A 13158-nucleotide genomic window follows, 5' to 3' on the forward strand; every position below is an offset into this window, starting at 1 on the left:
CTTCTCTTGTTGCAGAGCACGGGCTCTAGGCACGTGTGCTTCAGTAGTTGTGGCACGTGGGCTCAGTAGTTGTGGCTTGCGGGCTCTAGAGCGCAGGCTCAGTAGTTGTGGTACACGGGCTTAGTTGCCCCGCGGCATGTGGGATCTTCCCGGACCAGGGCTTGAACCCATGTCCCCTGCATTGGCAGGCAGACTCTGAACCACCGCGCCACCAGGGAAGCCCCCACACAAGGGAATATTATTCATCCATAAAAAGGAAGAGACTACGACACAAGACACTGCATGGATGAACCTCAGAAACATGAAGCTCAGTGAGAGAAGCCAGACGCAAAAGGCCACATACTGTATGATTCCATTGACATGAAACGTCCAGGATAGGTAAATCCACAGAGACAGAGGCAGATTGGTGGTTGCCAGGAGCTGGGAGGAGGGCAAATGGGGAGTGATTGCTTAATGGCCGTGGATTTTCATTTTGGGGTGATGAAAATATCTTGAAACTAGACAGAGGTGCTGGTTGCACAATACCGTGAAAGTACTAAATGTCACTGAATTGTACACTTTAAAATGGGCCATGATGGAATACACGTTATTCAAATTTCACCTCAAGAAAATCAAGAGTAAGAAAGTAAATAATCCAGTTTTCAAAATAGGCAGATGATGTGGACAGATGCTTAAATAAAGAAGATATACGAGTGGCAAAAAAACCACAAAAAACAACACATGAAAAAATGTTCAATATCATTAGTCTTCAGAGAAATGTGAATTAAAGCCACAGTGCTATATCACTAAATGCGCACGAAGATGGCTAAAATTCAGTTTAACAATAGCAAATCCTGATGCGGGTACAGAGGACCTAGGACTCTCACACTTTGCTGGCGGGGATCTAAGCCAGTACAACCACTCTGGAAAACAGTTTGGTGGTTTCTTATAAAGTTTAACATAGAACTCCCATAAGACCCAGCCATCCCTTTTCCAGGTATTCACCCAAGAGAAATGAAAATGAATGTCCATCCAAAAGCCTTGCACATGAATATTCACAGCAGCTTTGTACAGAGTCTCCCCAAACTGGAAGCAACCCACACACCCCTCAGCTGGGGAATGGATAAACTGGAATCCTGCTCCTGGATGCGTCTCAAAAACGTTGTGTGAGTGAAAGAAGGCAAGACAAGAAAGACTTCAGACTGTGTGATTCCTTTCGTAGGGAATTCCCGGGAAACTAATCTAAGGGGACAGGAGGCAGGTGAGGGAGGCCTGCAAAGGGACAAGAAGGAACTGTTCACAAAGACGGAAAAGTTCTATTGTGTCCTGTAGCACGACAGTGGTCTGTACAGCGATTACATTGTGCTTTATGTAGATTACACCTCCGTAAAGTTTATTGGTAGCAACCGGCCTGGCCCTGAGTGCAGATCCTCTGTCCTGTACGCTGTCCGCACTCATTTCCTGCCTCTTTCCCTCCAAGCACCACTTCCCCTGCCCGTCCCTCACCCCGGACCGTGTTCAGGCCTCCGTGTCTTCACCTCTGCTGTCTTGTTCATGCTCTTCCCCTCCCAGCTCTGCTTGCTGAATCCTGACCCCACTGACACCCAGCTCTGCGAAGCTTCCTCATCCCACCCGCTTCCCTGACATGTGACTTTCACTTCTCTTTGGGCACTTAGAGGCATAACCCGCCAGCCAGGCCACCCATGGCGAGGCGATGGATGGGGGCAGGAGAGGGAAGACTTAGCTGAGAAGAGGCTGGAATGTAACGGACCCAGAGTCAGGGGCACGGAGGGACAGTGCAGTAATCGCCTCCTCAGCCCACTGTCCAGCAGGAGGGTGAGGGAACAAGTATGAACCCAGGAGGAGGGTGAGGAGGCAGGCATGGGCCAGACTTTAGAACTCAGAAGAGCCAGAACAGGGGCTCCTGCTGATTCAGCCTTTGATCCTAGGAAGGCAATCACGGTGGTGCATCAGTTAGAACACAGCCGCATGTAACAGAAAACTAAGTAACAGTGGTTTATGTAAGACAGAAGTTTATTTATCTCTCATATATGGTAGCTTCACAGGGTCCCAGGGACTCAGGCTGTTATTAGCTCACCACTCCACCATCCCTAAAGATTAAGCTTCACTCTCGTGATTCAGAATGGCTGCTAGAGCTCCAGCCATTACAACTGCATTCCAGGTCAGCAGCTGGAGGAGAAGTCCAAAGAAGTGCCTCTTCCTTTTAAGGACACTTCCCGGAAGTTCCAACACATATTTTGTCCACATTTAGCCCCATGGCCTCACCTAGCAGCAGAGGAAATGCTGGGAAATGAAGTCTTTTGCTGAATTCATTGTGGCTCTCAGAGAGTATTGGCAGTGGTTCTTTTTTTTTTTTTTTTAGTATTTATTTATTTTTATTTGGCTGCACTGGATCTTAGTTGCGACATGCAGGATCTTTGATCTTCCTTGTGGCATGAGAACTCTTAGTTGTGACATGTGGGATCTAGTTCCCTGACCAGGGATTGAACCCAGGCCCCCTGCACTGGGAACCTGGAGTCTTAGCCACTGGACCACCAGGGAAGTCCCTTGGCAGTGGTTCTTAAACTTGAGCGGATGTCCTAATCAACCGGAGGGATTGTTAAAACTCAGAGTGCTGGGCCCAACCCCAGAGTTTCTGACTCAGTAAGGCTGTGGTGGAATCTGAGAAACTGTGTTTCTAACACGTTCCCATGGATGACGAGGCCGCTGTGCAGCGGTCACACTTTGGGAACCACTATCTAGGACCGCTAAGGATGAAGGACGACGGGATGTTGGGGAGGTACTAGCCATCTCCATCACAGGCAGGGCGGGGACCCGACCGCATCCCACAAAGGGCCACTAGCAGCGTCACCACCTCCTTGCGGTCGCTGGCGTGTCCTCCCGCCTCTCGCACTTCTTCCCACTCTCCGCGCACCGCAATGGAAGAAGGATCGCCCGCTGGTCATCCATAACGACTCTGGCACGTGCAAAGCTGGCTGTGCTGGGGATGACGCCCCCCCCGGCCGTGTTCCAGTCCGTGGTCTGTCGTCCCCGACACCGGGGCGTCATGGTGGGCGTGGAGTAGAAGGATAGCTACGGTGGGGGAAGGGGCCCAGAGCAGGCGGGGCATCCTGACCCTCAAGTGCCCCGTGGAGCACAGCATCAACAGCAACTGAGAGGACACAAGGGTCACCTAGTGCCACACCTTCTATAGCGAGCTGGAGTGGCCCCCAAGGACCACCCGGTGATGCTGGCTGAGCGGGCTGCCACCACAAGCCCAAGGCCAGCCGTGACATGACCCAGATCCTGTTCGAGACATTCAACACGCCATATAAGTGGCCATCCAGGCCGTGCCGTCCCTGTGCGATGCCTCTAGCTGCACCTCTGGTATTGTTGTGGACCCGGGGGGTGGGTCACCCACATGGTGCCCATCTCCGTGGGTTTACGCCCTGCCCCAGCCTTCCTGCGTCTGGACCTGGCTGGCTGGGACCTCATGGTGCCTGGCTACAGCTTCACCACCATGGCTGAGAGGGAAATCACGTGTGACATCAAGGAGCAGCTCTACTCGTGGCAGTGGACTTGGAGCAGGAGATGCCACCACTTCCTCCTCCTCCCCGAGAAGAGCTGCGAGCCACCCTACGGTCAGGTGCTCACCATCGACAAGGAGCGGGTTCTGTGTCCAGAGGCGCTTTTCCATCCCTCCATCCTGGGTTTGGGGTCCTGTAGCATCCATGAGACCACCTTCCACTCCATCATCAAGGGTAACGTCCACATCCAGAAGGACCTGTCCGCCTTCATGGTGCTGTCTGGTGGGACTACCGTGTACCCCGGTATCCTGGGCAGGATGCAGAGGGAGATCAGGGCCCTGGCTGCCAGCAGGATGAAGATCAAGATTCTCACTCCCAGGACCTCCCTGGTTGTCCAGTGGCTAAGACTCCACGCTCCCAATGCAGGGGGCCTGGGCTTGATGCCTGGTGCAGGAACTAAGATCCCACATGCCGTGTGGCACAGCCAAAAAAAAAAAAAAAAAAAAAGATGCTCACTCCTCCCAAACACAAGTACTTGGTGGGGATCGGGCTTCACCCTGGCCTCTCAGTCCACCTTCCAGCAGATGTGGGTCAGCCAGAAGGACCCGGCCTCTCCATCGTCCACCACAAATGCTTCTAAACAGACTGCAAGCAGATGCACAGCATTTGCTGCATGAGTTCATTCAGAAGTATAAATTTGCCCTGGCAAGTGTACACACGTCGTGCCAGCCTCATGAAACTGGAATAAACCTTCGAAAATTGTCCTTGAAGCTTATATCTGAGATTGTAGAACTTGCTGCTGATTTTGACCTTGTATTCAATTCTTGCGCTGGTGTATGTTTACTACCCTGTGCATAACTTTGATCTAAACCCCTAGTTACAGGCGGCTCTGTCACTTCGTGGCTGAGGTGAGAAAATGTTTATGGAAGAGAAATCGTTGGCTGGATGAGAATCTGTGAGACTATGAATCTCCCGATCTGTGCAGGGTATTCACATGTCAGAACTGCCTATTCCAGGATTTCTCTAGAGGCTGGCAAGAGTCCTGAACCACCTGTCATTTCTGTCTTGCCGGCCTGACAGAGTCTGGGAAGGTCCAAGCCTTAGGACCTGCTTTCCTTTCTTACTTGATGTTTTCCTGCCAGTACACTGTGGGTTGTTACTAGCCTTGAGTTAGAAAATGGTTTGCATTTACACCTGTACATTTATTCGTCCTTTTAATTTATGTAAGATTTTTGTACACAATTCTCAGTTCCTTAAGAGGTGACGAGAAATTTTGGTTTTATATTGTCACGTGAGAACATTAGGCCCCAGCAACGCATCATTGTGAAGAAAAGTGCTGCAGTAAACCGAAAAAACAAAAACAAAAAACAAAAAGCAAAAAACAAACAAACATACAAAAGACCCTCTTTCAAGGCTTTGCCTTTGGAGGCTCACTCCATATCCCCTATTGAATATACAAAAAGGCACCCACATATCACAGAAAATATAATCCTTTGCTAAAAAATAAAATTTGAAAGGATTTTTATGGTTTTGCTTCTGAAAATATTTGGCACAAGTGGTTCACTCAACTTATGATTGACTGTAGTTTCTGAGCAATCAGCTTTCATCTTACTTTGTGGGGAATTCTTGCAAAATGAGAGAATCTACATGTTTTCTGCTGTCCTGAAAGTTTTATGAACACGAGATTTAATGACGAAGAAATTGACTATAATGTTATATTTTGTAGGCATTTAATTAAACATTTATTAATCTTGGTTTTACAGGTTTTAAAAAAATTTTTTGGATGTAACAAAATAAATTTTTAGATGTCAAATATAAATGAAGGCCCTTGAAACAGTCATAAGTCCTGACTTGGTGCCAAAAGAGCGTGCCAGACAAAGTGGGAGCTCTTCCTGGAAGCTGAGAGTGTGGACCCTGCAGAGGCTCCTTCACCTGTAAATCATTGCAGGGTGGTACCATGGTAGGGAGCAGCTGGGCCCCGTTCATGGCCAAGGCTGGAGCTGGGGCCAAGGCAGAGGCTGCAGGGAAACAGGTTCTGTCCCTCAGGAAGCTGGTCAGAGCTGCCGACAGGAGGACTGTCCTGTCTGGGAAGCACCACTGGAATGGAAATAAAGATTTCTCTGTAGGTCAGGAGAGGCTCGGTTCTGCTGCAGTAACAAATGAGCCCCAAACCACTAGGCTTCTACCAACAAAGAGTCCTTTCACGTACTATGAGTCCATCGTGGGTCACCTGGGAGCTCTGATCCACATCACTCACACTTGATGCCCCAGCCTGAAGGAGCAGCCCCTGTGTGGGGCACGGTCCCCGGCACAGCAGAGGAAAAAGAGAGAACTGTTGCTAGTTACGCATCAACCAGTAAAGCTTCTGCTGGGAAGTGACACATGTCACTTTTGCTCGCATCTGACAAAGATTCTCTCCTTGACCAGACTCTGCTAAGGCTCCTCTAAGTTCTTTTTCAACTAGCCTTCGACTTTTAGACTTCAGTGTCCATCTCTGCGTTGTCCAGTTTTAGCAAGAGTCTTGCTAAGTCAGTTTAGCCAGAATCCCCCATCCTCTGTTACCTGATCACCCTCCGTATCTAATCCAGTTCTTCATCTTCCGCCAACCCCAGGTGATGCGCCATCTCCCTGACCTCTCTCCAGCAAAGATCTTGTTTAGCCAGAATCATCCCTTACCCCTGTTTCCTTTTATCAATTTTCCATCCACGGACTCCACTCTGCTCCTAGGTTATAAATTCCCACTTTACCTCGTCGTGCTCAGCGGCGAGCCCAATCCCTCTTCCCCACTGCAAATCCCCACTTATCCCGATGACCCCTCTTGAATAAAGCCTGCCTTACCAGTCTTTAACAGGGGTCAGGATGAATCATTTTTTTCTTTAACGCATCCATTGGCCAGAGGAAGGCAGGTGACCAAGAGTGCTGTTAATGGAGCAGGGACGGAGAGGTCTCCAGCAGAAAGTGGCAGTGCATGCTTGTGAATAATAACGCAATCCTCCACCACTTTCCTCTGAGAGAGAAACCCACAGGCAACTCTCTGTGAAGCAGACCCCACCCAAGACAGCTGTCTTGTCTGTTAGGTCTTGTGCAACCACATCTGGGGGGGGCGGGGGAGTCACTTGCCTGAGGTCACAGAGCCAGGAAGTGGTGGATCATCAGAAGTTCCTCTCCCTCCCCCACTTTTAACCTCTTCATCCGTCAGATCATTTCTGATTCATACACCTGCCCTTCAAGCCAGTGTGAACGCCTGACTCAGCTGGGGTAGGGGTGGGGAGTCACAGAATCTCTCTGTTGGGGCTGCCTGTTTGCGTGAGATGAAGGTAACCTGCCCCAGGCTGAAAGGGCATTTTATGCGTGAATCTCGATGAGTTCCTTTTTAAAAAGTATACTTTCACCATGTCATTGATTTGCATAAGTACCTGTAATGGCTTCCAACTGCCAACCTTGGAGTCTAGTCTGAACTCACGTCCCCTCTGCCAGCCATGCTCAAAGGCGGTGTCAATTTCCCTCAGGATACAAAAATTGGGGTAATAGTAGGAGGGGAAAATGGGTACTAGGAGAGCAACCAGCAAAAGCCGTTAACGTTTACCACTGTGATATGCTCTTCCTGCAGTAAAAGCAATGCCGCACGCAGATGAATTACCTGTCCCAGTTTCCTTCTAGTGGGACCGTGTGACAGTGTTCTGGACAATGGAATGTGGGCAGAAGTAATTTACACCGCTTTAGGGTTTGGTCCATAAAAATCTCCAGTCTCACAACGTCAAAGAAATCCAGAGCCTGCCGGTAGTTAAAGTTGTAAAAGCAGGTTTTACTTAACTATTGCAATAAGGGATGTCAACTACGATTGGCACTCACCACTGGCACTTGCCATCGGTAATCTACAAGGATTACATCATGTGCTCTGCAGCTGCTGATTTGCAACACCCCCCCTGAAAGGAGTTCAAGGTGGAGAGCTGAAATGAGGTCCTCTATGCTCTGGGAAAAACTGGCAGAACAGGTCTTCAGAGAGTTAAATATTTTCAGGAGCTGATTTTATGAGCCCAGTTCTTGTATTTCCTCATATCTAGAAAAGCACTAAAATCCTTCATGGTGACGACTGCTCCTCGTGACTGACTAGCAGAAACCTGCTGCAAAATAATATGTGCTCGACTGCGTGTACTTCCCCCTTTGCCCAAATCACATATATCCTGACCTTCCCTGCTGCCTCTTTGGAGCAGTTTCTCAGAGCTCTCTGAAGTGCTGTCTCCCGGGCTGCAGCCCTCATTTTGCCCCAAATTCAACTTAACTCACAACTCTCACGTTGTGCAATTTCTTTAAGTCGACAGGGGAAAAGGGGCCTCGTGATAAGACTGGGCTCAGCTCTGAATACGAGGAGGAAACACGGGAATACAACAGAGGTGGGGTCAGTGAATGGAAAATTATTAAGGAAACATCAGGGATAAGGGGGGATTCTGGCTAAACAAGACTTTTGCTGAAGGCAAGCCAGGGTGATCAGTCATCACTTGGGGGCAGTGGAGGATGAGGAGTTTGGTCAGATATCCAGGATGATCAGATATCAAGGGGGGAAATTCTGGCCAAACTGACTTAGCAGGATTCTTGCTAAAACTGGGCTCGTGGAGGATATGCCCAAGGACGGGGCCAAGTTGGACTCAGAGGAGCCAGAGTGAAGTTTGGTCAAGGAGAGAATCTTTGCCAACAATCTTCCATTGGATCCTTATGTTTAAACAGCAGCTACAATGAATACTTAGGGGACAGCTGAGGAAACTTGAAAATAGACTGGATGTGAGGTGGCATTATAGAATTTTAAATTTTCTTGCATGTGATAATGCCTCTTTCGTTGTGTAGGATATCCTTAGGTTTAAGAGGCGCATGCCTAAGTACTTAGAGGTGAAACTCACGCAAGATCTCAGCAGTGGGTTTGGTTTAGGGCTGACAAAGTCACACTACACAATGCTCACACAGCACCTAGCTGACTTAGAAAGGATGTGGAACAGGAAGCACAGCAGTACTTCATACAGCTCTCCATACCCCTGATCACTGCGCATGGGGCAGGTTCTAGTCCCAGGGGATTTCAGCAGAGGAGCCACTGCTCCCATGGGGCTGGTCCCGTGGGCCTGTGAAGGTAAGAGGCCACTTGCATTCTCCAGCAGAGCTACAGCCCATACATTTCAAGTTGTGCCAGGATAGCTAAGGACAGCAGGCCGAGGGGCGGCCTTCGGTCAGTTTAAGAGCACACACAGAACCTCATCTAAGTGCAGACCACAAGTCAATTCTTGAGGCTGGAGGAGGGATTCACAGTGAGCTGTGAAAGTTCCCCCTCTAGTCATGATGTCTGCACCTTCTTTTGAAGTGGTTGAACAAAAAAAGTTAACTGTAAATAAGACGAAAGGCTGACACTTATTGAATCTAGGTAATGAGTTAATCAAACTATTCTTCCAGTGCTTCAGTGGTTGAAAATTTTTATTACAGGAAATCAAAAGAAATAAAATTTAAAATGGAGGTGTTCACCTCCTGCTTTCATTTCCTGTGTGGTTTACTGGTGAGCTGATTCTGCCTGTTTAAAGCTCCCTGCTCTCAAGTCATCGCACAGATCTCCCCGCTTTCGCACAGCACCCCGCCCCCATCTCCTGACTACCGGATCCATCGGTCCCTCCAATCCAAGTACTTCTTCTTCTGGAAGCACGTGCCATTAGACTCTTTCTGTTGCCTTCCTTCAGGCACAGAAGAAAAAAAAAAAAAAAAGAAAGAAACTTTTCCACATAACCAGAAAGTGCCGTGTCCGGCAGGCTTGGACCCAGGGATCAAAGCATGCGGCCAGGCCCCATTGCTCTGGCTCCATCACTTGGCTGCCGCTCCTCGGGGTTGCGCAGAACCACGCTTCGCGTGGCAACTACCAGCTCCGGAGGCGGCTGCTTCTGTGCAGCAGTCTTTGCCCCAGCATGCTCAGCGATAGTCCAAGGCTTGATCTGATTGGCCAGGCTTAGTCACATGCCCACCCCTGAACCAATCAGGGAACGTCGGCCCTGACTGGCCCGCCTGAGTCATATGCTCCACACCTGGCCCTGAGGTGAGTCAGCGACGGCGTCGACCCGGGAAAGGCGAAGCCTCGGAGGCAGGTGACTCTGGGGTTGGGGTTCGGGCATCTGTGAGAGACGAGACCGCAGATGCGGGTGCCTGGTTGGTGACCTGGTCCAGCCCACTTCAGAGGCCGTTAGCGTCCTTGCTGGTTCTGAGCGCTTTTTCGCCCTGTGAGTCCCCGGCGTGGGTTTTGGACCCGGAAAGGCTTGGCTGGTTGGCTGGACTTTTCTCCTCAAAGTCCTGGTGAACCTGCTTCCCTGGCGCTCAGGCGCCTTTTCAGGAGCCGCGCCGCTGGGGCCGTAGTTCACAGAGCGGCCGTCAGGTGGCAATGGAGAGGCAAGAAGCCAGTCTCCAGCCTGTTCTTTGGGTTTTGCTTTTTAACTTTGTCGACTTAAAAGGCACAACGTGAGAGTTGTGAGTTCAGTTTTATTTGGGGCAAAACGAGGACTGCAGCCCGGGAGACAGCACTTCAGAGAGCTCTGAGAAACTGCTCCAGAGAGGCAGCGGGGAAGGTCAGGATAGGTGTGATTTTGGTGAAGGGGGAGTACACGCAGTCGAGCACTTATTTTTTTGCAGCAGGTTTCTGCTAGTCACGAGGAGCAGTCGTCACCATGAAGGATTTTTAGTGCTTTTCTAGATATGAGGAGATACAAGAACTGGGCTCATAAAATCAGCTCCTGAAAATATTTAACTCTCTGAAGACCTGTTCTGCCAGTTTTCCCAGAGCACAGAGCGCCTCATTTCAGCTCTCCACCCTGAACTCCTTTCCGGGGGTGTGTTGAAAGTCAGCAGCTGCAGAGCACATGATTTAATCCTTGTAGAGGTAGATGGCAAGTGCCAATTGTAGTTGACAGGGCCCCCTTGCAGTCATAAATTTGTCCATGCTTTGGGAGGCGTTTCATGACCGATTCGTCCCACAGTGCTAGGAAGGCTCATTCCCAGGTCTGGCGAAGATTTCGCTGAGAGGTCATTCAGTGTGCTGTTACTGGGCTAGGTCTCATAAACAATAACTAAAGACTCTAGACCACCTGTCTTACTAGTCTATTATGGTCCAGGAAAAAATCCCTCTTGTTGTATCTTCCCATATCTAGAGTTACACTAGTACAATCATTGATCTCACACAGAACTATATATTTTTGTCGGTGGCTCAGTCACACATCTGGTAATGCAAGAAACAACAATCTTGTAAAACAGGTAAAATACAGATAACATAGCTGGCAGTATTATTCAAGTCGTAAGTGAGAATTAAGGCAAGAACTTCCATTAGGTGCAGCCCAGTATATCCTTAGGTCATCTGACTTGGTCTGTCCTGTACCGATCCTTATCTTTCAGGGAAATGATATACTGGCGCTGTCCATAAGACCCCCAGCCCAACTTCCTGGTGTTACTAGGCTGGTTATCCTTAGTATAATTTAATTGTTCCCAAGATAAAAGGGGGCCTTAAAACTTAAATGAGCAGAGCCTGGTGTTAACCACATAAATCCATCCCATAATTATAGGAGGTTTTACTCCTTGGCTGAAATTTTGCTGCTGCTCTGATTGAGCTTGAATAACTTTAGAGGAAAATTCATTTTTTTGGCCAGGGTCAGAGCAGGTATTATTAATTGGCTAGGTGAGGGGATCCCATCTAGTAATATCAAGAGTAGCCTGGGGCTTCCCTGGTGGCGCAGTGGTTGAGAGTCTGCCTGCCAATGCAGGGGACACGGGTTTGATCCCTGGCCCGGGAGGATCCCACGTGCCGTGGAGCAACTAGGCCCGTGAGCCACAACTACTGAGCCTGAGCTCTAGAGCCCACGAGCCACAACTACTGAGCCCACGTGCCACAACTAGAGAAAGCCTGCGCTCAGCAATGAAGACCCAACACAGCCATAAATAAATAAATAAATTTATTTTTTTTAAAAAAAGAGTAGCCTGAACAGGACTGAACTTTCTTTCTTGTAAAATAAAGGTTCTAAGGGCCATCCAATTAGAGTCTTGGAGTGGAGAAATCCACCAAGGTAATCCAGAAGGACTAGACACGGGTAATTGGCCACAAACCCAACAATTGGATTGATTTTTAAAACTAGCATAGAATCGTGTCCATGATAGAAAAACATCTGATTTATATGCAAGGGTCCTGGAAGACAAGAAAACATTATAAATGATCATACGAATCAGGTCCAGCATCTTGGGTAAGCTGTCTACTTCTGATGTCGTCTTCTTAACATCCTGCTGTGAGTGTAGTTTCCTCTGTTTGAGCATCATTTTTTTTTTTTAATTTATTTATTTATTATTTTTGGCTGTGTTGGGTCTTCGTTTCTGTGCGAGGGCTTTCTCTAGTTGCAGCGAGTGGGGGCCACTCTTCATCGTGGTGCGCGGGCCTCTCACTATCGCAGCCTCTCTTGTTGCGGAGCACAGGCTCCAGACGCGCAGGCTCAGTAGTTGTGGCTCACGGGTCTAGTTGCTCTGCGGCATGTGGGATCTTCCCAGACCAGGGCTCGAACCCGTGTCCCCTGCATTGGCAGGCAGATTCTCAACCACTGCGCCACCAGGGAAGCCCTGAGCATCATTTTAAGGTGAGTTTGAGGTCAGCAGTCCTCTCTATAGACCAGTCCGGTGCAGGGGCCCTTTGTGAGTGGAAATTAATCCAAGAATCAATTCCCTTCAGTTTCGCTGTGCATGAGCTAGTTAAGAGTACCTGATAGGGTCCTTCCATCTAGGTTGGAGATAGTCCTTTAAACTATGTCTTTTCCAGCATGCATAATCCCCTGGTTGCACATCGTCGTGGGGCATCTGATCTTCATCCAAAAATAGATTACTGAGATAGGCCTCAGAAACAAACTGCGAGTGTCCTTTTAATAATTCAATTAAACTTTTCATTAATATAACAGCAAGGAGCTATCTGGGAAGTGAGTCTTAGTAAATACAGACCTCCGTTAACAAAACTGGAACTTAATATTCACTGAAACATAATCCTTTTCTCTCTAAAATTACCCTCATGTTTACCAAATATAACCAAATTAGGACGAGTTTGTTTGCAAAATAAGTCTGGTCTCAATAAACTTGGCCTGATAATTTATATAACTATCATTGATCATATAGGCTTTTTGCTTTGCTGAAACTTTTATAAGGAGTCTCATACTGAACTTTTAAAAGACCTCTTAGGGTTAGGAAAGTCACTCCAAGGGCTTATCACAGATTTCACCTAACAGATCTAGGTGAATTCCTCCCTTTTTAAGGTCCCCCAAATACCTTGAGCTTTCTGTACCTGTTAGTGAGTGGCCTTCCTAATTTACCTGATAAAGCTGCTAGGAACCTAAGAGTTTACAATCTCTGGAGGGAGCAGTTAAAGAAAAAAGATATGTTCCAATCCTGCTTACAAAGATATAATTTACCAAATTACTGTAAGTCATAATGAGTTTGAGGGAAAGGTTTCCTAATACCTGGAAAACACAGATTTAAACCAGTAATTTTTCAGATAGAAACCATAAAAACTATAACCATATTCAGCAGTTCACTCAGTCTTACGTAACTAGCTATTTTTGTTAACAGTTTCTCATTAGGGTTCTTTAATTTCTTACCCAGTTCAGCATTATAG

General features: G+C 48.1%; 1 long non-coding RNA gene across 1 annotated transcript; it reads right to left on the reverse strand.

The window, feature by feature from the left end:
- Positions 1-2341: 2341 nt before the first annotated feature.
- On the reverse strand, positions 2342-7125 carry LOC309650902. The gene is made up of 2 exons (XR_014257809.1): positions 6345-7125; positions 2342-5603 (listed from the first exon to the last, which is right to left on the reverse strand). It is a non-coding gene; the product is annotated as an uncharacterized lncRNA (long non-coding RNA).
- Positions 7126-13158: the final 6033 nt, after the last annotated feature.

The sequence above is a fragment of the Balaenoptera physalus genome, assembly GCF_965194825.1.
Source record: "Balaenoptera physalus genome assembly, chromosome: 20".
Lineage (NCBI taxonomy): Eukaryota > Metazoa > Chordata > Mammalia > Artiodactyla > Balaenopteridae > Balaenoptera > Balaenoptera physalus.